This window comes from Tenrec ecaudatus, chromosome X, assembly GCF_050624435.1.
Source record: "Tenrec ecaudatus isolate mTenEca1 chromosome X, mTenEca1.hap1, whole genome shotgun sequence".
In the NCBI taxonomy this organism is placed as follows: domain Eukaryota; kingdom Metazoa; phylum Chordata; class Mammalia; order Afrosoricida; family Tenrecidae; genus Tenrec; species Tenrec ecaudatus.
In genome coordinates, this window is record NC_134548.1 from 50,542,914 (window position 1) to 50,565,030 (window position 22,117).

Consider the following 22,117-nt stretch of genomic DNA (forward strand, 5'->3'; position numbering starts at 1 on the left):
TTTAGTGCAAGCCCAAAATTCTTGTATCTTTTTTTTTTGTTTTTAATGTGCTTCTAGCACATTAAAACCTCCTTATTTATGGTCTTATTGATCATCCCCCTGGGGCATAATAATTTCCATTAATATTGTCTTTGATTAGTCCCTGGTACTAATTTTTTAAAGTCCTGTTGAGATAGGGATATAGGGCCAATGTAGGCTGACTCCTTATTACAGTACCTGAATGATTCACTTGTACATAATCAGTTCTTTGGTGACTGGACGTTATTAACACAAAAAATGGAGGTTAATTGTCAGGGAAATTTACAATAATAATCACTGAAAATGTCAGTCACAGGTTTGCCAGAATAATAAAGCATTGAGGACCAGATTTGTCCACCTAGCAACGGTTCAACAATCTTGATACAGCTGTTCTCTGCTTTCTTCAGACATCATGTATTTTCCCACTTAAGCCCTCAGATTACAAGTGTGTCTGAGGCAGAGTCCAGTTCACCCAATGGGGTTCTGTCATTAGATTTTACTGATACGGCCTCTGGAGCATGCTGTGACCCTTGAAGATCCAGGTTTCAGTGTCCCAGAATTCCACGGCACCCACCCTGGGTCCTCAGGATGCCCAGGTCAATGTAGGCATTCGGTGAGTACCACCGAAGACACTCCCCTCCCCAAAGACATTTTCAATCATTCTTCCCCCCAGCTGGAGGTCCGTCCTCCTTCCTTTCCTACCAATAGACATGCGCTCGTGTTCTGCCAGAAGGGTTTGCTCCCTTTTCCCTCTCCTGACTTGTTTTTCTCATCAGTATCCCTCGTCCCACTGATAGAGTTGTCTACCTGTCCGGGGGAACCCCATCACAGATTTACATTGCAGGCACTCAGTCCACAACATACCCTTCCCCTCCCTTGACCATTTGATCCCAGCTGACATGAGGCGCCCTTTGGCAAAGTGACCTTCAAAATACTTACCTAGAGCAGATGGTGTATTGCATTGAACAGGCTCTCTAACAGGCTATCGGGCCTCACTGGCCAGCAGACTGGTTTCCCTACAAGCCTGAGCTTGTGTCTGTTCTGCTGCTTGTTCCTACAGCAGTGGATTAATACAGTATGTTTCCTTTTGTGATTGACTAACTTCACTCGGCATAAAGTCTTCCAGATCCCTCCACGTATTGAGGTGTTTCATACTTTCATTGCTGTTTTTTAGGACTGTGTAGTATACCATTGTGTGTATACATATCAGAGTCTTTTTTATCCAATCTTCTACTGATGGGGATTTAAGCTGTTTCAAAACTTCTTGCTATGTGAACTGTGCTGCAATGAACATGGGGGAGCAAGGGTGTGTTCATAATCTGTTTCTTATTTATTTTGGGTATATGCCCAGCAATGAATGATAATTGCCGGATCATACGGTATTTCAATTGCCATCTCTTTAGGAATCGCGATATAAATTTCCACAGTGACTGTACATATTTAAAAGTATATCAGCAGTGGATAAGAATTCCAATCTGACCCCACCCTCTCCAGCATTTGTTTTTCTCAGTTTTGTTTTTTTAATTGGGCTACAGTTATGGGTGTTAGATGGTATCTCAGGGTTGTTTTGACTTGCAGTTCCCATATGGCTAGTGAACAGGAACATTTCCTCATGTGTTTATTAGTTTTTTGTTTGTTTTAAAGAAAATTATTTGGGGACTTCCAAAAGTTCATTGGAAAATTCCATTATCTTTCCATTTCATTTTCCCACAAATTTTTGAAACCTCCTTATATGAACCTTTTTTCTCTCATTTAAAAAAATTGACACAATGGAATAAACACCTTTTGAAGATATGTATCTATGAGCCTGACTACATGCAAGGAGCCTTGGTGACATGCAGTGGTTAAGCACTTGGCTGCTAACGAAAAGGTCACTAGTCCCAACCCACATCCATTGTAGAAAAATGAGGTAGTCTACTTCTTTAAAAAATTATAGCCTTGGAGACCTCCTTTGTCCTACTGGACTGATTTAAGTCAAAGCTGACTTAATTGAAAATGGGTTGGGATGTATAAATCCATGTAACCACAACCACAATCAGGACACAAAGCAGTTTGATCATTTCCCCAAAATATCTTATGCTTCCTAGTTGTAGTCAAACCTTGTCCCACCCCAACCTCTAGAAAACATGGATCTGTTCTCAGTCTTCGTATCTTTTTCCTTTTCTATAATGTCACACAAAGAAATCATACGGGATGTAAATCTAAAGACTGATTTCTTTCACTTAGCATAATGTCTTTGAGAATTATTCATGTAATTGCTTTTTATGACCGAGTCGAATTCCATTGTGTGAATGTACCGACAGTTTGTTTTACATTCACCTACTGAAGGGTGTTCGGAATGCTTACAACTATGGGCAATTATGAACAAAACTGCTATAAACCTGAACCAATGATATTAATATCTATTAAGGATCTTTTCCTCAATCAAGTATTATTATATTGGGGAACAGCTAAATCTTCACTCTATCTCAAAATACTTTTTATATATAGTATGAATTGTGTTATTTAACTATTGAGATGTGACCATAAATACTTCAAAATGTTCATGGAAAATGGAATTAAAAGATTAAAATTTTTTACCAACTTTTTGCATGTTTATTTTTATTCTTTTTTGTTATATGGTCAATTTTTACTGGTATAAGCAACTTCATAATACACTTTATTATTTGTGAAAGACATGCTACAGTGAAGGGGTTTAATATGTCTCTTGTAGCTATAGTCTTGGTTAAAAAACAATTTTTTCTTTATGGATCTGAGTTAGAAAAAGGTTGGGAAAGAAACATAAGATTCAGTTGTGTGTGATTGTTAACAGGATCATGATTGTCATCCTGCTGGATATAAAATGAGCCATCTCAGGCAAAGAAGTAGAATATCACTAACAGCAAGAAAAGGAAAGAGAAGCAGAGTGCCTTCTTTGGACCCAAGGTTCCTATACATTGAACCTTCTTGATCCAGAAGACAGTTGTGACATCAGAGGAGCAGCAAAGTAGTGGCAGAGGAGCAGCAACAGTAGAATCAAGAGAAAGAGCATGGGAAAAAGCAGTGGGTGTTTAGGCCCACTAAACAAGTAAAACTGAGTGCCTTTAGACAGGAGGCTGGCTTGTGGAGTAGGGTGCCTACAGGCACTTATTGAGGGAGCTAGGTTTACTGACCCTTGGAACTAGAGCTGAGTGCCTACAGACTAAGGATTAAGGTAGAATAGCATGCCCTTTGAGCATTTATTGGCATCCTTAAAAGAACTTTGTACCATAGCCTAAGCAAGGCAGGGGTCCATGGGACTAGTGGGGCCACCGATTGAGAAGCCAAACACTAAGAGAGGACACTGCCAGTAAACATGGGTGCAAAGAGGCTGTCCTGGCCACATAATTGTACATTGAGCAATTGCAACCTGCTAACTTCCTTAATAAACCCCATAATCAAAAGTATTGCCTGTGAGTTCCATGCGGCCATTTCAATGAATTAAGAAACCCGGCTGAAAAGAAGAGAGTGCTAGAAGAAGGAACAGTTGTCAGAATTCATAGGAAGGTTGGAGAATGGGTAATTTCTGAAATCAGTCTGATAAAAATCTACTTCGGGTGGTTGATGCTGATGATGGTGATATTCCTTCCCTGTTGTGAAGTCATAGGGGACTTGATCTTCACCGTGCCATTCTTCTTATAAATGTCCTCCAAATAGGATTTTTAAGAAGTTTTTTGTTTGTTTTGTTTCTCTTAAATTCTGTACTTTTCACTCCTGAATGAAACTTTTTAACATTTGTGGCAGGGTTTGATATATTATAATATATATCAAATCTGTGCATGAATGTGGTGGCATACACAGGAACCAAATTATCAGTACTTCTTAGACATAACCAAACTCCATGAGGGGGTGAGTTACAGGACCTTGGGTATGACGACTTTGGCTTCGGGGAACACCCAGATCTATTGGCTTAACATAATCCACAAATACAATGTTCGACATGAGTAGTGACTTGGGTCCTAAAAGCTCATGAGCAGCCATGTAAAGGACACCCACTGGACTCTCATATCCAGAGGAAAGGAGAGCCATGAACATCAAAAGGAATATGGGAACAATTAGTCCAAAAGATTAAGAGACCACACAAATATCAGTCTCCACAACCATAGAGACTAGAAGAACTAGGTGGTGCCCAGCTACCACAGCAACCACTCTGCAAAGTATCACATTAGAAGGTCCTGAAGAAGAAGGAAAAAAAAAAGATCATGGGCAGACTGGGAGAAATATGTGAAGAAAAGCCCCTCAAAATCATAAAAGGTACCAGGTTTATTGCCTGGATAGAGACAGGTATGACTATTGAGAGTATAACCATTAGGAACCCTTCAGGACTGAACTGAACTCATCACAAAAGTAGAATAAGATCATTTACAATCAAAAAGGCAAAAAGGAAATTAAGAAAGGAAGAGTAGAAACAGGCAACAGAGAGAAAAGTAGCATAAGTAATGGTACATTCTCAGAGCAGCCAATCCACAGAGAAGACCATATGGCCGGCCCCACTATGAGACATGACATCCCTCACTGACCCAGAGCCCTACAGGGAAGAACACTGGAGACACAGTGTGGGAATTGCACCCGATCGGATCCCCAACACTGAAGCAAAACACTAAGGGAATGCAACAGAACAGCAAAGGAACAGAGCAATAAAGTCCCCAGGGAATACCAAAAATAGACTTTGGGGCCAGGGCTTGGCACCCCATCAGACTTTACCAGAAAACAGTCCTAAAGGCAAATAAACAGTCCTTAAACTGACTACAGGCTTTACTTTGTTGTTCTGTCATTGGCTTTTTGGTGGTGTTATTTTGTTTTCTTTTGTTTCTTGGTTTTGCTATGTCTTGTTTTTGTGCATGTTATTATCTCCGAAGTTCTGTCTAAATAAGATAGGCTGGATGAATAATCTGGAGGAGAAAACAACGGAACCAATGGTTCCAGGGGGACATGGGAGAGGGGAAGGTGGGGGGACAGGAAGTGGTGTTAACAAATCCAGGGACAAAGGAACAAGTGATCCAAATCAGTGGTGAGGAGGTGTAACTAAGAGGAATTACTGAAACCCAAATGAAGGCTCAGATGATAGTGGGACAAGAGAAAAGTAAAAGGAAATAGAGAAAATAACTAGGAGGCAAAGGACATTTATAGAGGTCTAAATAAAGGCATGTACATATGTAAATATATTTATATATGAGGATGGAAAAATAGATTCTATGTGCACATATTGATAGATTTAGTATTAAGGTGGACATTGGGCCTCCACTCAAGTACTCACTCAATGCAAGAATACTTTGTTCTATTAAACTGGCATTCCATGATGCTCACCTCCCCAACATGATCACTGAAGACAAAGCAGATGAATAAGCAAATGTGGGGAAGAAAGCTGATGGTGTCTGGCTATCAAAAGCTATAGCGTTTGGGGTCTTAAAGGCTTGAAGGTAAACAAGCGGCCATCTAGCTCAGAAGCAACAAAGCTCACATGGAAGAAGCACACCAGCCTGTGTGATCATGAGGTATCAAAAGGATCAGGTATCAGGCATCAATGAACAAAAAATTAAATCATTGTGAATGAGGGGCAAGGGTGCAGATTGGGGACCCAAGACCCATCTGTAGGCAACAGGACATCCCCTTACAGAAGAGTCACGGGGAGAAGATGAGTCAGTCAGAGTGCAATGTAGCAATGATGAAACATACAACTTTCCTCTAGTTCCTAAATGCTTCTCCCCTCACTCAGCCCCCATCATGATCCCAGTTCTACCTTACAAATCTGGCTAGACCAGAAGATGTACACAGGTACAGATAGGAACTAGAAACACAGGGAACCCAGGACAGATGATCCCTTCAGGACCAGTGACCAGGAGGGTGGAGGGAGGGTGGGTGGAAAGGGGAAACCAATTACAAGGATCTACATATAACCTCCTCCCTGGGGGGATGGACAACAGAAAAGTGGGTGAAGGGAGACGCCAGACAATGTAAGATATGACAAAGTAATAATAATTTGAAAATTATCAAGGGTTAATGGGGGGGGGGATGAGGAGCTGATACCAAGGGCTCAAGCAGAAACCAAATGTTTTGAGAATGATGATGGCAACAAATGTACAAATGTGCTTGACACAATGGATGGATGGATGTATGAATTGTGATAAGAGTTGTATGAGCCCCCAATAAAATGATATTTTAAAAAAAGTAATGGTACATTTCTGCTGCTGCTGTTAGGTGCGATTGAGTAGCTTTCAGCTCTCAATGAACCTATGTACAATAGAAGGAAACAACGCCCAGTGCTGTGCCATTCTCAAAATTGTTCTTATGCGGGAGCCCATTGTTGCAGCCACGATGTTCATCCATCTAGTTGAGGGCCTTCCACTTTTTGGCTGCCCCTCCATGTTACAAAGCATAATGTCCTTCTCCAGGGACTGGTCTCTCCTGACAACATGTCCACAGTATGAGAGACGAAGCCTCACCATCCTTGTCTCTAAGGAGCACTCAGGCCATGCTTCTTCCAAGACAGATTGGTTTTGTTCTTTTGGCAGTCCATGGTACTTTCAATATTCTTTGTTAGCACCATAATTCAATACATCAATTCTTCACTGGTCTTCCTTATTCAATGTTCAACTTTCATATGCATCTGAGGCCATTGAAAATACCATGGCTTGGGTAATTTTTAACTCTTTAAAGAGGTCTTGTGAAGCAGATTTAATGCATAATTTGTTCTCTTGACTGTTGCTTTCATGATCATTGATTGCAGATTGAAGCATGACAAAATCCTTGACAATTTCAATCTATTCTCAATTTATCAGGATGTTATTCTTTGGTTCGGTGTGAGGATTTCTGTCTTCTTTACACTGAGTTGTAATCCCTACTGAAGACTGTATTTCTTGAACTTCATCATCAAGTGCTCTAAGTCCTCCCCACTTTCAGCAAGCAAGGTTTTGTCATCTGCATATCAAAGACTTAATAATTCTGATGCTGCATTTTCATATAATCTAGTTTCTTTCATTATTTCCTCAGCATACAGATTGCATAAGTATTAAAACAGAATGCGCTCTTAACACACATTGTCTGATTTTAAAACATGCAGCTGTTCATACAGCTACCTCTTCATCCACGTACAGATGCCACATAAGCACAATTAGATGTTTTTGAAATTTCATTCTTCTCAAGGCTTTCCACAGTTTGTCGTAATCCACAGAGTTGAATGCCATTGCATAGTCAATAAAACACAAGTAACCATCTTTCTCATATTCTCTGATTTGAGCCAAAGAACCTGAACCTCTGACTACTTCAACCATTGTTGGATGATCTTCAGCAAAATTTAACTTGCATGTGATATCAGTGATACTGCTCTACAATTTAAGAATTCTGTTGCACCACTTTCCTTTGGAATTGGTACAAATATAGATCTCTTCCAGTCAGTTGGCCAAGTAGTCGTTACAAATTTCTTGACATATTTCTGACTGGTGAATGCTTCCAGTGCTTTGTCAACTTGTTGAAACATTTTGATTGGTATTTCATCAATTCCTGGGGTCTAGTTTTTGGTAAATGCTCTCAGTGTAGCTTAAACTTCTTCCTTCAGCACTATTGCTTCTTGCTCACATGTTACCTCCTAAAGTGGTGGAATGTCAAACTAGTTCTTTTAGGTAGAGTGATACTGTGTATTACTTCCATAATCCTTTGACGCTTCTTGCATCATTCAATATTTTGCGCATAGAATCTTTCAGTATGACAAGAGGTGTGGATTTTTTCTTGGTTCTTTCTGTTTAAAATGCTGAGTATGTTCTTCATGTTTGGTTTTCTAAGTCGTCCCAAATTTCATTTTAATATTTTACTTTGTATGCTCGAGCTGCCTTTTGAAATTTTCTATTTAGTTCTTTGACTTCATTTCTTCCATTTGCCAGAGATACTCTGCGATTAAGAACAATTTTCAGAGTTTCCAGACATCCATTTTGATCATTCCTTTTTTCTTCTCTTTTTAATAACACTTTTATTTCTTTATAAATGATACTCTTCATTTCCTCTTAGCAGGTCTTCTATAATTAATGTTGTATACATCAAATCTGTTCTTGAGATGTTCTCAAAATTCAGGTGGGATAGACTCAAGGTCACTTTTTGGCTCTTGTGGACTTGTTTTTAATTTTCTTCAGCTTCAACCTGAACCTACATATGAGAAACTGGCGGTTTGTTCCACAGCTAAACCCTGACCTCATTTTGGTTGCTGATATTGAGCTTCTCCATTGTCTCTTCCCATAGACGTGGTCAATTTGAGTTCTGTGTATTCCATATAGAGAAGTTCACATGTATAGTCAGAGTTTGTGTTGTTCAAAAAGGTAATTGTGATGAAGAAATTGTTGATCTTGAAAAATTCTATCAGGTGATCTCTGCTTTTGTTTCTATCATGAAGGCAATATTTTCCAACTAATGTTCCTTTCTTTTTGTTTCCAACTTTTGCATTTCAATTGCCAATAATTATCAATGCATCTTGCTTGCATGTTTGATCAATTTCAGACAGAAGACATTTCTGCATCACTAGCTTTAGTGGTTGATACATAACTTCAAAAAATAGTTGCATTGATTTGATTTCCTTGAATGTGAATATATATAATCCTATCACAGACAGCTGTACTTCAAGATAGATCTTTTTTTATGTGACAGGATTTTAAAAAGATCATTTTATTGGAGATTCTTACAACTCTTATCACAATTTATACATCCTTCCATTGTGTCAAGCACATTTGTACATATGTTGCCATCATCATTTTCAAAATATTTTCTTTCTACTTGAACCCTTGGTATCAGCTTCTCATTTCTCCCTCCTCCACCCACCCTCCATCATTAATCCTTTATTATTTATAAATCATTACTTTTTGCATGGCTTACACTGACCGCTGTCTCCCTTCACCCACTTTTCTGTTGTTCATCCTCATGGGAGGGGGTTATATGTAGATAATTGTGATCAATTCCTCCTTTCTACTCCCACCTTCCCCTTCCCCTCCTGGTACTGCTACTCTCATTATGGGTCTGGAGGCATTTCTCTGTCCTGGATTCCTGTGTTTCCAGCTCTTATCTGTACCAGTGTACATGCTCAGGTTTAGTTGGATTTATAAGGTAGAATTGGGGTCATGATAGTGATGGTGGGGTGGGGTGGGTAGGGAGCATTGAATAACTAGAGGAAGGTAGTATGTTTCATCGGTGCTATATTGCACCCTGACTGACTCATCTTTTCCCTCTGTGAGGGTTGTCCAATTGTCTACAGATGGCTTTGGGTGTCCCCTTCATTCACATTGATATGATTTTTTTGTTCTGGGTCTTTGATCCCATTGACACCACATGATCACACAGGCTGGTGTGCTTCTTCCATGTGGGCTTTGTTGCTTCTCAGATAGATGGCCGCTTTTTAAATTTTCAAGCCTTTAAGACCCCAGATGCTGTATCTTTTGATAGCTGGGCAGCATTAGCTTTCTTCACCACATTTGCTTATGCACCCATTTTGCCTTCAGCGATTGAGTCAGAAGGTGAGCATCAAAGAATAGCAGGTTATTAGAAAAAAGTGTTCTTGCATTGAGGGAGAACTTGAATAGAGGCCCAATATCCACCTGCTTCAAGATAGATTTTTAAATGTCCTTTTGGATCATGAATTATTCCTCTTGATTGTGTCTTTCCCAGCATAGTAAACCATGTGATTTTCTGATTCAACATGGCCAATACCAGTCCATTTCGGCTCAAAAAAGCCTAGAATATTGATCTTTATGCATTCCATTTAATTTTAACAGTCTTATTGTCATATAATATACAAACTATATAATTCAATAGTTCAAACATATTTAGAAGAGTTGTGCAATCACCACCACAATCAATTTTAGAACATTCTTTTCTTCTAGCATTCATCATTATTTGCTCCCCATTTTCTCCCAACTTCCCCTGCCATATCCCCAAGGAACTATTAATCTCTTACTCTCTGTATAGATTCACCTATCCTAGATTTAATATATATAAACATATTTTAAAATAAAACAAACACAACCTATCAACAATAGCAAAGGGAAACAGAGAAAAACTTCCGTTGAAAATAAAGTAGAAAATATGAAAAACTGGGACAAACTTAAAATTAGACAAAAAAGGGAGATCAAATAATAAGGTGTTAGTTTTTAAGCTAACTGCATCTGTAATAATTCTTTTTCCAACGCATCCTGCATGATAGCAAGGGTATTCACATCGCTGGTCTATGGTCAGAGAGGTTTCACCAGAGGTTCAATCCACATGTATTCCCCCTTCACTTTTAAAAACACTTACAACTTTAAAAGGGGTCCAAAGGGAGAGCAAGTGATAAGATATTATATTCTAACCTGACTACATCTGCCATAATTGACTTTACATTGATTTTCGTCTTATAGCAAGGCTATTTTCCAAGTTCTCATTACGAGTAGATTTTTGAAACTGTTTGTTCTTATTTTGAATTATGCCCCAGCAGCACACGAAGGTCCCAAAGGCTTTACTATAACAGCCTTTCCTCCAGTCACATCATTAGGGTCGATTTTACTTTGAGACGTCAACTCTTTCTCAGTCATATTTTGAGTACCTTATGACCTGGGATGGGGTGTGGGGACAGGGGGTGGCGTTCATCTTCTGGCTTGATCTCTGACAATGTTCTGCTTCTACTCATTAGGCCTGTTTATCTGACAATGTTTCAGTGCTAGGCATGAGGTTTTCAACAGCTAATTCCTTTGAAGTGGACTGTCAATTCCTTCTTCGTAGTCTTAGTCTGGAAACTCTGCTGAAACCTGTTCACTTTGAGTGAACCTTCTGGCATTTGAAATACCAGCGACATGGCTTCCAGTATTACAACACAAATGTCCCCAGAGTACAACAAAGTGACAGACAAGTTACGGATGGCACATGGTTGGGACAGCAAATGGATGAGCTGAGACAAAATGTGTGTGAATTAGTAAATGTAAAACTGATGATCTACTCTGTAAACCTTCATTTACCTATTCACAATAAAAAGTTTTTAAAAAATCAGTTGTGGCAAGTTTTATACAAAAAAATAAGAATTTTGGTTTTGGTAGTAAAGAGACATGCAACAAGAATGGGGGGCATGTCTTGTCTCAACAGTTTTGTAAATGTTTAGGCAAAAAGATAACAGATGCCTAGCATTTGCCTATGGTTAATTAAAATTGGTAGTTCTCTAAAAAACTAAGGATTTTACTAGAAATTAATATTTCCTAGACTAATATACATTAATTAAAGCTTACTCAGGGAAACAGAAATTACATTTGTTACATTTAACAAGAAATTTTACATACTAATTATTTAACCAAGCATTAGAGAACCAAAATTCCAAAATGAGAAGACACAATTTATATGTTTATACATATGTAAACTTTTAAATACAAGTTAATTTATTCAGAATGTATGTACATTTCATCAGTTTGGCATTAGGTATATTTCTGGTGGTTGTACATCTTAACTTCAAATGCTCACAAAGCTGAAAATTTGTGGAATAAAACACATACATCCACGAATTAAACTGTCATTCAACTTTTTAAGCATTTGCATACTAATAGATTTAGCACCATATCTTTTATGTTACCAATAAAATATCTGTGACATTACATAATCTTACATTCTAATCTACCCAATCTTTGCTTCTCCTCTTACACATTCACTATTCCCCTATTAATGAGATAAGGAAAGTGGGGGAGGTGATCATTAGATCATTTTAGGAGTTAGTTGATTAGGGGAAAAGATGCAGCAAAAGTATGAAATTTATAGTAAAAGTGTTAGCCTAGATGGTCCGAAAAAACAAAACAAAACTGGTGACACTCATATATGTATAATAAAGAAGTTCATATGGAGAAAGAAATTTCTATCAAGAAAATGGCCCACACAACCACAGATGGCAGGCCAAGTCCAGCTCAAATCTAGGGATCAAAGGCCAAGCCGGAAACCCTTCCTGACTCAGGCAGCTGCACACACTGGGGAGCCAGGAAGCTAGAAGACAAACCGGAGGCAAAAAGATCATGCTAGAGTCTGGAAGACCACCGATTGGTAGAGGCAGAGTCCAATTGATTCCATATAGTTGGCCATCAGCTTAAGCTCCAGATGCAGGATCCAGGCAAGCAAGAAGAAGCTGAGAGAGAGCCCGTTCTCCACAGTCTATCTATACATATGAAACACGATCCCAAGGAGACAACATCAAACTGTGAGCTGCACTTTCTGGGGGAGGCATACTCCCAAACTACTGAGGATACTAGCACAAACAATATGACATAAAACCTATCAGAGTAATATTTTGGTGCTTGGGCCAGATTCCATGCCAGAACCTTTCCATCAAGAAAGAGCAATCAAGGTCTCATTCACATAATTGTGTTCAAAAAGTGTATTAAGACTTTCTGAAATATGGCTTCTAAGAGTGTCAGAATCTGGACTTAAAGTTAGTCTCTCTCCCCAATGGGTTCTGCGGAGAGGAAATAAAGCAAGCATGGCATTTGTCAAATTAGAAGTCCTCTGTTATTCACTTGCTCACATGAGAGATCATCAGTTTTGCATTCAACAACTTATCCAACATATCAAACCTCCAATGCCCTTCCCTGTCCCCTCTCCACCCCTTTATCCTTTCTTCCCCTTGTAGAATATTATCTTCTCCTTCACCCTTATTAGCACTCGATCACCCTCTAGTCTATTATTTTTCCTTCGCTTCTGTCCACCCACCCCCATCCCAGAAACCATCAAAGTCTATTTATTTTGGTTTGATAACCTTTTCTTGATTTTTTATAACATTGGCCTCATACAATATTTATACTTTTGTGATTGACTAACTTCACTCAGCATAATGTCCTCCAAAGTTATCCATATCATGAGATGCTTCACAATTGCACCATTATTCTTCAACGATGCATAGTATTCCACTGTGTGTGTGTACCAAAGTTTATTTACCCAATCTCCCACCAATGGGCATTTAGGTTGTTTCCATCTTCCGGCCATTGTGAATAATTCTGTGATGATCATGGGCATGCATATGTCTTTTAAAGCTATATCCCTTATTTCTATAGGCTTTGTACCAAGTAGCCCAATTGCTGAGTCAGTTAATATTTCTATTCCCAACTGTTTGACGAAGTGCCACACCATTTTCCATGGCAGATGTACTGTCTTACAGGCCCACCAGCAGTGTACGAGAATTCCAAACTCTCTACACCCTCTTTAGTAGTTCATATTTTCTGCTTTTTTGACCTTTGCATTTCTTTTTATGTTTGTTGGCTGCCTGAATGTCTTCTTTAGTGGTCTGTTCATGTCCGATGCCCAGTTTTAACTGGATTACTGATTTTATCTTGTTTGGTGTATCATTGCCAAAATTTCCCCCTCTCTGTGGGTTCTCTTTTTACTCTTGGTGAAATTGTTTGATGCACATAAGCGTCCTGTGTTTCGGAAGTCGAAGACATCTATTTGCTCTTCTGCTATATGCTTTTCATTATGTTTGATCATGTATTTATGCCATGTATTAGGACCCCTAAATTTGTCCCCATTTTTTTCCTTGATGATATGTATAGTTCTGGAGTTTACATTTAGGTCTTTAATTTATCTTGGGTTCATTTTTGGTTTTGGAGTCAGGCATGGATCCTATTTCATTCTTCTACAAATGAAAACTCAATTTTGTCTGTCTGCCCCATTTGTTGAAGATACTATCCCTTCCCCATTTAATGTTTTTGGTTGTCAAAAATTAGTTGTCTTTAGATGAATGAATTTATTTCGGTGTTCTCTAGTCTGTTCCATTGGTCTATATATTACTTACTGTATCAATGCCAGGCTGTTTTAACTACGATGGCTCTGTAAAAATAGGTTTTGCAGTAAGAAAGCAAGAGGTCTCCTATACTGCTCTTCTTTAGTAATGCTATGCTTATTGTGGTAGATAGATTTTATTTCAATTTCATGGTATTTGTATGGAAGTGGGGAGGCGGTAGTAGAGTCCAATCTGTCAACCTTGGAGGTATGTCCTTTTTATAAGGGAGAAACTGGGAACTTCTCTCTTGATCTTTGCCTTCATGTTTGCTGGGATTCTGTATCTGCTTCCAGGGGCAGCCCCATTTGGACCACCTGAACCGTAGAACTGACAGCACTCTGCCATGTTTCTACTGACACTGGATCCACATGACTCTGCACCCACCATCCAGTGATCTCCTGCCTCACCGTTCATCATCATTGACCTGAAGCTACATGAGTCTGAAGAGAGCATTGGACCAGCTAGCATTGGACCTATGAACTTAAGTTGGATTGAACTGTAGTGTCTTCTGATGTAAAGTTGCTTCTTGACTTTAAGTTCTTTCTTGATAGTTGAGTGTCACTGGTTTTATCCCTCTAGACAACCCAACCTAACACACTTATCCTGGGTCCCTTTCCTTTCCATATAGAGTTGGTGAATGGTTTTCCATTTCTTTGAGAATGATGCTTAGATCTCGATTGGAATTGCATTATATTTGTAGATCACTTTGGGTGGTATTGTATTGACATTTTCACAAGGTTAAGTAGTCCTACCCATAGATACAGTATATTCTTCCATCTAAGTAAGTCTCTTGTTTTCTTGTAGTAGTGTCTTATAGTTTTCTTTTTACAAGCCTTTTGGGTTTTTTGGTTAGGGTTATTCTTAAGTATTTTGGTTTTTGCGTGTGACTATTGTAAATGATATTGTTTTCTTGATTTCCGTTTCAGAACTCTCTTCATCAATATACGGAAATCCAAATGATTTTTCTATGTTGATCTTGTATTGTGCCAAGTTGTTGAATGTTTCAATTAGTTCCAACAAATATTCTTGTTGATTTGGGGGTCCTCCTTGTCTGGCTCCCATTCGCAAGGAGAATGCTTTCCATTTGTCTCCATTGAGTGAGATGTTGACTGTTGGTTTTGCACATATGTCCTTTATTTTGTTGAGGAATCTCCTTTCCTTTCTATTCAGATATTGTTGAGTGTTTTTCTCAGGAATAGTTCTTGGATTTTGACAAATGGCTAGTCTCCATCAATTGAGGTTTTTCTCCATTTGTTGTATTTATATCATGGATTACATTGACTGTTTTTCTAATGTTGATCCTTTCTTGCACACAAGGGATGAATCACAAGGGATGAATCCCACTTGGTCAGGATATATATATATATATATATATATAACATAATGACTATGCTGACAGGGAATTTTATATATATATATATATATATATATATATATATATATATATATATATATATTTACAAGTTGGGTTACTAACCACAAGGTCAGCAGTTTGAAACCACCAGCCACACCATGGGAGGAAGATGAGGTTTTCTACTTCCATAGAGAGTCTCTGAAACCTACAGGGATGGTTAAAGGGAATCAATGAGTCAGAATTGACTCAATGGTAGTGAGTTTTTTAGTTATATACACACACATATGTAGTATATGTATATATACCATATATACTCAAATATAAGCCGATCTGAATATTAGCTGAGGCACCTAATTTTACCACAAAAATTGCATTAAAAATGCTGAAAAACTCGGTTTATACTCGAGTATATACATACACATATATTATACATATGTATATATAGTACACATATAATATGTATATACATTTATAGTATATACATGTAAATATATAGTATATATACATATATGTTTTATTCTTGGCTAGATTTTATTGAATATTTTTGCATCTATGTTCAAAAGGATATTGATCTATAACTTTCTATTTTGGTGATTATGGTAGATATATAATCTGTTGTCAATTTGAGAGGATTACAAGTGAAGGGGTGGAGTCTGGTCTGTCAATCAGGATATAGCCAATGAGGCTTCTGTGTAGGCATGGCCTTCTCCTGAGGATACTGGGAACTTCTATATTCCTTCTTGGAGGCAGGAGACACACTCTCTCTCTGCTCACTCCCTTGGAGACTCTCTACTGATAAGGCTGAATCCCTGTGAGACATTTCTCATGAGAAGCCACATGGACCTACCCTGATGTAGCCCTGGCAACTGGAGAAGCCATGTGGAGATCCCTGTCAGCGCTGAGATGATTACAATGCCACTGGATCCACAAGACTTCCCACCACTGGCTTGTGATCTTCCTGAATTTGGTGTCATTGCACATGTTTTGTGAGTGTGAGGAGGACTTTATAGATTTATATCAGACATATGGGCTAATACCGGACTTATGGACTTGATCTGGACTGGGCTTATATGTTTTCTCAATATTTAACTGCTCTGGTATATAAAGCTCTTTCCTCTACCCATATGAGTGCCAATGGATTTGTTTCTCTAGTCTACCGGGACTAACACAGTGATATCTTTGCCTGGTTTGGGTATCAAGGTTATTGAGGTAATAATTTCTTTTATAAGAATTAATACCAAACTAGTCTCAAAAAGTTGGATATTTTAAAAGTCTCTAAAGTCTAAATCTTACAAGGAGAATGTCTGCTCCATCTTGCCCCCTTGAATATATTCCTCCCTTGAATATATTCCCTCACATCTCTGGGTTCTATGAATCACTGCAGTGTTTCCCAGAAACCACAGAAGTTTGAGGAACTGTCTCACATGGTGGTGGGTGCAGTTCAGTACAAAGTCTGAAGGTCAACAGGAGTATGCCAGATACTGGGGCCACAGGATGCACTCCATTCCTGGCTCTTCTCAGAGAACTATTTTATATACAGCTGGATGGCATTGCAGAGAATCCTGTTCACAATTACAGATAAATCCTATCAGTATCTTCCCCTACCTTCTTAGCAGACACATGCAGGAAGAGGTGAAGTTACATGATGCTGGTTGAAGTTACATGATGCAATCAAATTACACTCAAATGTAATCCTCTATTCTCCCCTTGGACTGTATTTTATTTGTGCAAATATGACCTGGGGCCTCAGGAAAGATGTTTCCAGTAGGCATTGGCCTCCTACTAATCTTAATTAACCAGGCTTTTCCTCCAGGCTACTCCAGAAACAGTCTCTTTCTCCTCTCAGCGGAAGTATATAATTTCTTACATCCATTGCAAGTAATAGTAACTAAAATATCCAGTAAACAAAGAGTGTGGTCTGATTCACACCCTCCACTAAGGTCAGAATTCATTTTCATCCCATTCTTGTTTATTAGCAGATAATTCCCTCCAAGATGGCACCATAGCCACAGGTGTATGAATTCCAGAATTATGTACAGATCACATAAGGGATTATGGCTGGAAGAGCCATATTAATGGAGTATAACTCAGTGATGCGCATAAAATGAACTCAGGAGTTGGTCTTAATTTTCTATATTCTGGAATGGTTGGAGTAGAATTGGTATCAGCGCATCTGGTTTTTGTTTGTTTTGTTTTTTGTAGAATTCACCAGTGAAGTCGAATGGTCTAAGACTTGCTTTTGATGGAAGTTTTTGATGACCTGATGAATTTCTTCTTTTGTAGTGTGTCTGGTCAGTTTTTCAACATCAGGCTGTGTTAACTTAGGTAGGTAGTGTGTTTCTAGAAATGTGTCCTTTTTTTTTAAGGTTGCTAATTTTGTTGGAGTGAAAACCTTCATCCTAGTGTGTTTCTATCTTTTTTTTTATTTCAGGTGACTCTATTGTGATGTTACCCATTTCATTTCTTATTCATGGTATTTACATCTTTTCCTTTGTTAATCTAATGGTTTGTCAATTTGTTTAATCCTTCCAAAGAACCAACTTCTTCTATTGATTCTTTCATTTGGCTTTCTGATTCGTATATTTCTGCTCTAACCTTTATTATATCTTCTGGCAGCTGAAGTTTTATTATGCTGCTCTTGGTCTAGTTGTTGCAAAGTCTGGGTTAAGGTGTTGATTTTAGTTCTTTCTTCTATTGTAATATGTGCATTTATTGCTATAAATGGCCCTCTGAGTACTACTTTAGCTGTGTCACAAAGGTTTTGGTATGTTGTGTTAGACAGGGTTCTCTAGAGAAACAAAATCAGAATGCTAATAATTATATATATATATTTAAACAGATAGATGTATAACATAAGAAATAAACAGTTAATTAATTGTGAAGCAGTAGAAATGGTTCAGTGCAACTCACTCCCATGAGACAGTTGTGAGACATTGGCAGTCCTTCAAGTCTTGAGGGCCGCCGGGTAGTCCTCTGTAGAGCAATTCAGGCTATCCAGGCACAGGCAGCAAACAGCAAGGCAGGTCACCAACAGTCAGCCAGACAGTCCGACAGTCCCCAGCTCAAGATATGTAAATTCCAATTGTCTGGAGAAGCAGGTATTGAAGGAACCTCAAGTTACAATGACACAGTCCACGGGTTAGGTGTCCCACAGGTACTGTAGCTTGCAAATTGAGGTACAGAACAAGCAAGGCAGCCGCACACTGGTTCGGCTCTGCCCTTTATCTCTCTGCCCTTCAATTAATCCCACATGTGTTTATCGGCCAGGTTGGCACAATAAACTAACTACCTCATGTGTTATATTTTCATTCTATTTGTTTCAAAGAATGTTCAATGGTCATTCCGTATTTCAATTAGCTAGCAGTTTTTAAAGCATGGTGTTGCTTGATTCCCGTGCATTTGATTTCTTTTCTTTGATCTTATTATTGACTTCCAATTTTATAGTGCTGTTATCTGAGAAAAGAGTTTGTACTACATTGGGGCTTTAAATTTTATTAAGACTTACTTTGCTACTTAATGTATATTTTTTCAGAATGTTTCATGTGTGCTATAAAAGTATGTTTACTTTGTTGCTGTTGGGTGAAGTGTTCTGATATGTCTAAGAAGGCAAGTTGATTAATTGTATTGTGTAGGCAATTTTGTTCTTCTATGTTTTTGTTGAGTTTCTAGTTGTTTTATCCTTCCTTGACACTAGTACACTGAGGTTGCCTGCTATTATTATAATGTTGTCTAGTTGTCTCTTCAAATATAAGAGTTTGATTAATGCATCTTGAAGGTCTTTCAGTGGGCATATAAATATTTATTATGAAATATTCTTGTTCAGTTGTCACCTTGATCATTATGTAATGCCTGTTTCTTTCTCTCATAGATCTTGCCTTAAAGTCTATTTTGAGATTAATATTGCTACTCCCACTTTTTTATTGCCATTTGCTTGATTTTTTCCCATCCTTTGATTGTTGGTTTTTTTCCCCTTCATGTCTAAGATATGTTTCTTTTAAAAAACATATTTTAAAAAAGCATACTGATGGGTTCTGGTCTTATCCATTGTGCTACTCTGCCTCTTGACTGGTGCATTTAATCCATTTACATTTAATGTCATTATTGATAGGTATTAATTTATTGCTGTTATTTTGCTGTGTGTGTGTTGCTGTTGGTTTCTTTCTTCATAATTTTGTGTGCTGAGTTCATTTTATTTGTGGGTTTTCTTGTCTCTTTCTCTTTGTTACTTTTTCACTGTTTACTGAGTATAATTTTCATGGTGATGATGTTTATTCATTTTCTTTGAGTTCACATTGTTATTTATTAATCTCCTCCAAAGTGAAAAAAAAAGACTGTTCTCTCTTGAAATCCACTTGACTTCCTCTTAATTTGAATGTTTTATATCTACACTATTCCCTCTATTTACTTTTTAATTGTCTTCATTGTAGTTTGACATATCTAGTGCCCTATTTTCTGTCCTGTAAGTTGGTTTAATTTTGATAGCTGCAATAATTGGATTGACCTCTTTTGTATGTTGACCTCACACTGATGCCTGCTGTTGTTGATATTCTGTCTCCAAATCTCCCTTAGTATTTTTTGTAAGGTTGATCTTGTTTTCACAAATTCTTTTAATTTCTCTTTATATGGAAATGTCCTTATATCTTCCTCATGTATAAGGGAAATTTTTTTGGATATAATATTCTTGGTTGCCATTTTTTTCTTTCAGAGTTTTATATATTTTGTCCCATTGTATTGCCATCTGCAAGGTATCTCCTGAAAAATCAGAGCTTAGTCTTATTGGTTCCCCTTTGTAGGTAAATTTTCTTTTTTTCCCCCTGTGCTGCATTCAAATTCTTCTGTTGTGTTTGACTCTGGAAAGATTGATTATGACAAGTCATGATGATTTTCTTTTGAAGGTCTGTCCTTTTTAGAGTTCGTTCAGTGTCTTCAATGAATTTTTTTCCCCTTTCATGATGTCAGGACTTTTTCTTCCAGTAACTGTTAGACAATTTTCTCTGTGCTTTAAAAGAAATGTTTTCCTGTTTTGCAATTTCTACTACCCATGTTTTGCTTCTTGATAGTGTCCCACATCATTCTTAGACTTACTTCAGTTTTTTCCCCCTCTTTTTATGGATCATTTTCATAGTTTTATATTGAGAGATTGTGCTTCAACTTTACTAATTTGGCCTTCCCCAGCTTCAGTTCTACTGATTTGCTTTTTCAATATATTATCTATTTCTAATATCGCATTATTAATATTTTGAATCTCTATTTATTGTTTTTATAGTTTCTAATTTTTAAATTTATTTTATCAGATTACTTGTGTAGGGTTTTCCTGAATTCTTCTATAATTTTAAAAAATCATTTTATTGGGAGCTTGTACAACTCCTGTCACCATCCATATATACATCCATTGTGTCAAGCACATTTGTACATTTGTTGCCATCATCATTCTCTTTCTATAGTTTTTTCACCTGTGTGTTTCCCCCCCTGTAGCTCTCTCAATCTTTCCCTCTATTCATTGTAAGTACCTATGACTCATTCTTTTGGATTCCTTTTCTTGTATTTTCAGTGCCTTATCTTTCTCAGGACATTCTTTGTCTCCATATATGAGTCACTTATTTATGCCATTTTGCCTGGTTTCTTTGCGTGAACTGTAATTATCTATTGTCTTCAAGACATCATGGTATGTTTTGTGTGTGTGTTTCCTTGTTGATCAGGTGGTGCTGGAATGACTTTTGGGCCTTCACCACTTGATGTAGATATTGGAGGTTCAGGGGTGGCTGGGTCATGGGGGTACATTTGTCTTCATCAGATGGAGTGAGAATGGAATGATTGGGGGACAAAAGGACAAAACTACAATAGCAAAATAAATAAATAAAACAAGCAAAGGAGGCAACAAACAATAACCAAAACGCCGCCAACATCCCACAAGAAAACAAATCAGGCCTGAGCCAGCAACTGCTTTATCTTTTTTAGTCACCAGGGTGTGCTTTTCAAGATCCAGCTCTGGTGCGCACCATAGGAGTCCAGTCACCTGTGTGTGAGGGGAGAAGGTAGACTTTTCTGGACAAGAGTGGGTAATGGAGATTTAGAGATGATTCTGCCCCTCTTACATTCTGTCCCTCTCCACTGGCATTTTATAGAAATAAATAAAACTAAAGAAAAGGAGAGGAAATGAAAAAACAAACAAACCCAGAAACAAAAGCAAGTCAGCAACAGCAGCCCCAGGGTACCAGCAGCCTCCATTACATCGATTGGGAGTTTGCAGCAGTCACCACCACTGAGCACATAAATGTGTGGGCTCTGTTCCTCTAGATCCTACTTTGCTGGTTATAAACAAAACAAACAAACAAAAAACCAAACAATTCAGTCCCAAGTGGAAGGCGAATTTTGAGAATGACGAGGGCAACGAATGTATAGGGGTGCTTTACTCAATCGATGTATTTATGGATTGTGATAAGAGTTGTATGAGCCCCAATAAAATGATTTATTAAAAAACATCAGTTCTGGCAGCCTCAGGCACTACCAGCTGTGTAGGCCCTAGCCCGCTAGTGCTAGTTATCCTGCTGTTTTTCTCACAGCCTGCCAGTGAAGAATTCACTGGTTTGCTTCATTTCTCTGTGCTTATTATGCTCATGTGGAATCTGTACATGGACTAATAGGCAGTCATTTGAACATAACAGGGGGATAATTCATTACTTTATGTTTTAAAATCAGGAAGTTGTGCATCAAGGTTGTATCCTTTCACCACACATATTTATTATGTATGCTGAACAATTAGTTTGGAAAGATGGACCATATGAAGAATAATGCAGCACCATAATTAGAGGACGACTCATTAGCAATCTGTGATATGCAGAAGACACAATCTTGCTTGCTGCAAATCAAGAGAACTTGAAGCACTAAGGAAGAGCAACGCCTACAGCTTTCGGTATTGCACCTTAACATAAAGAAAAGAAAAACTCACAATTAGACCAATAAGCAACATCATG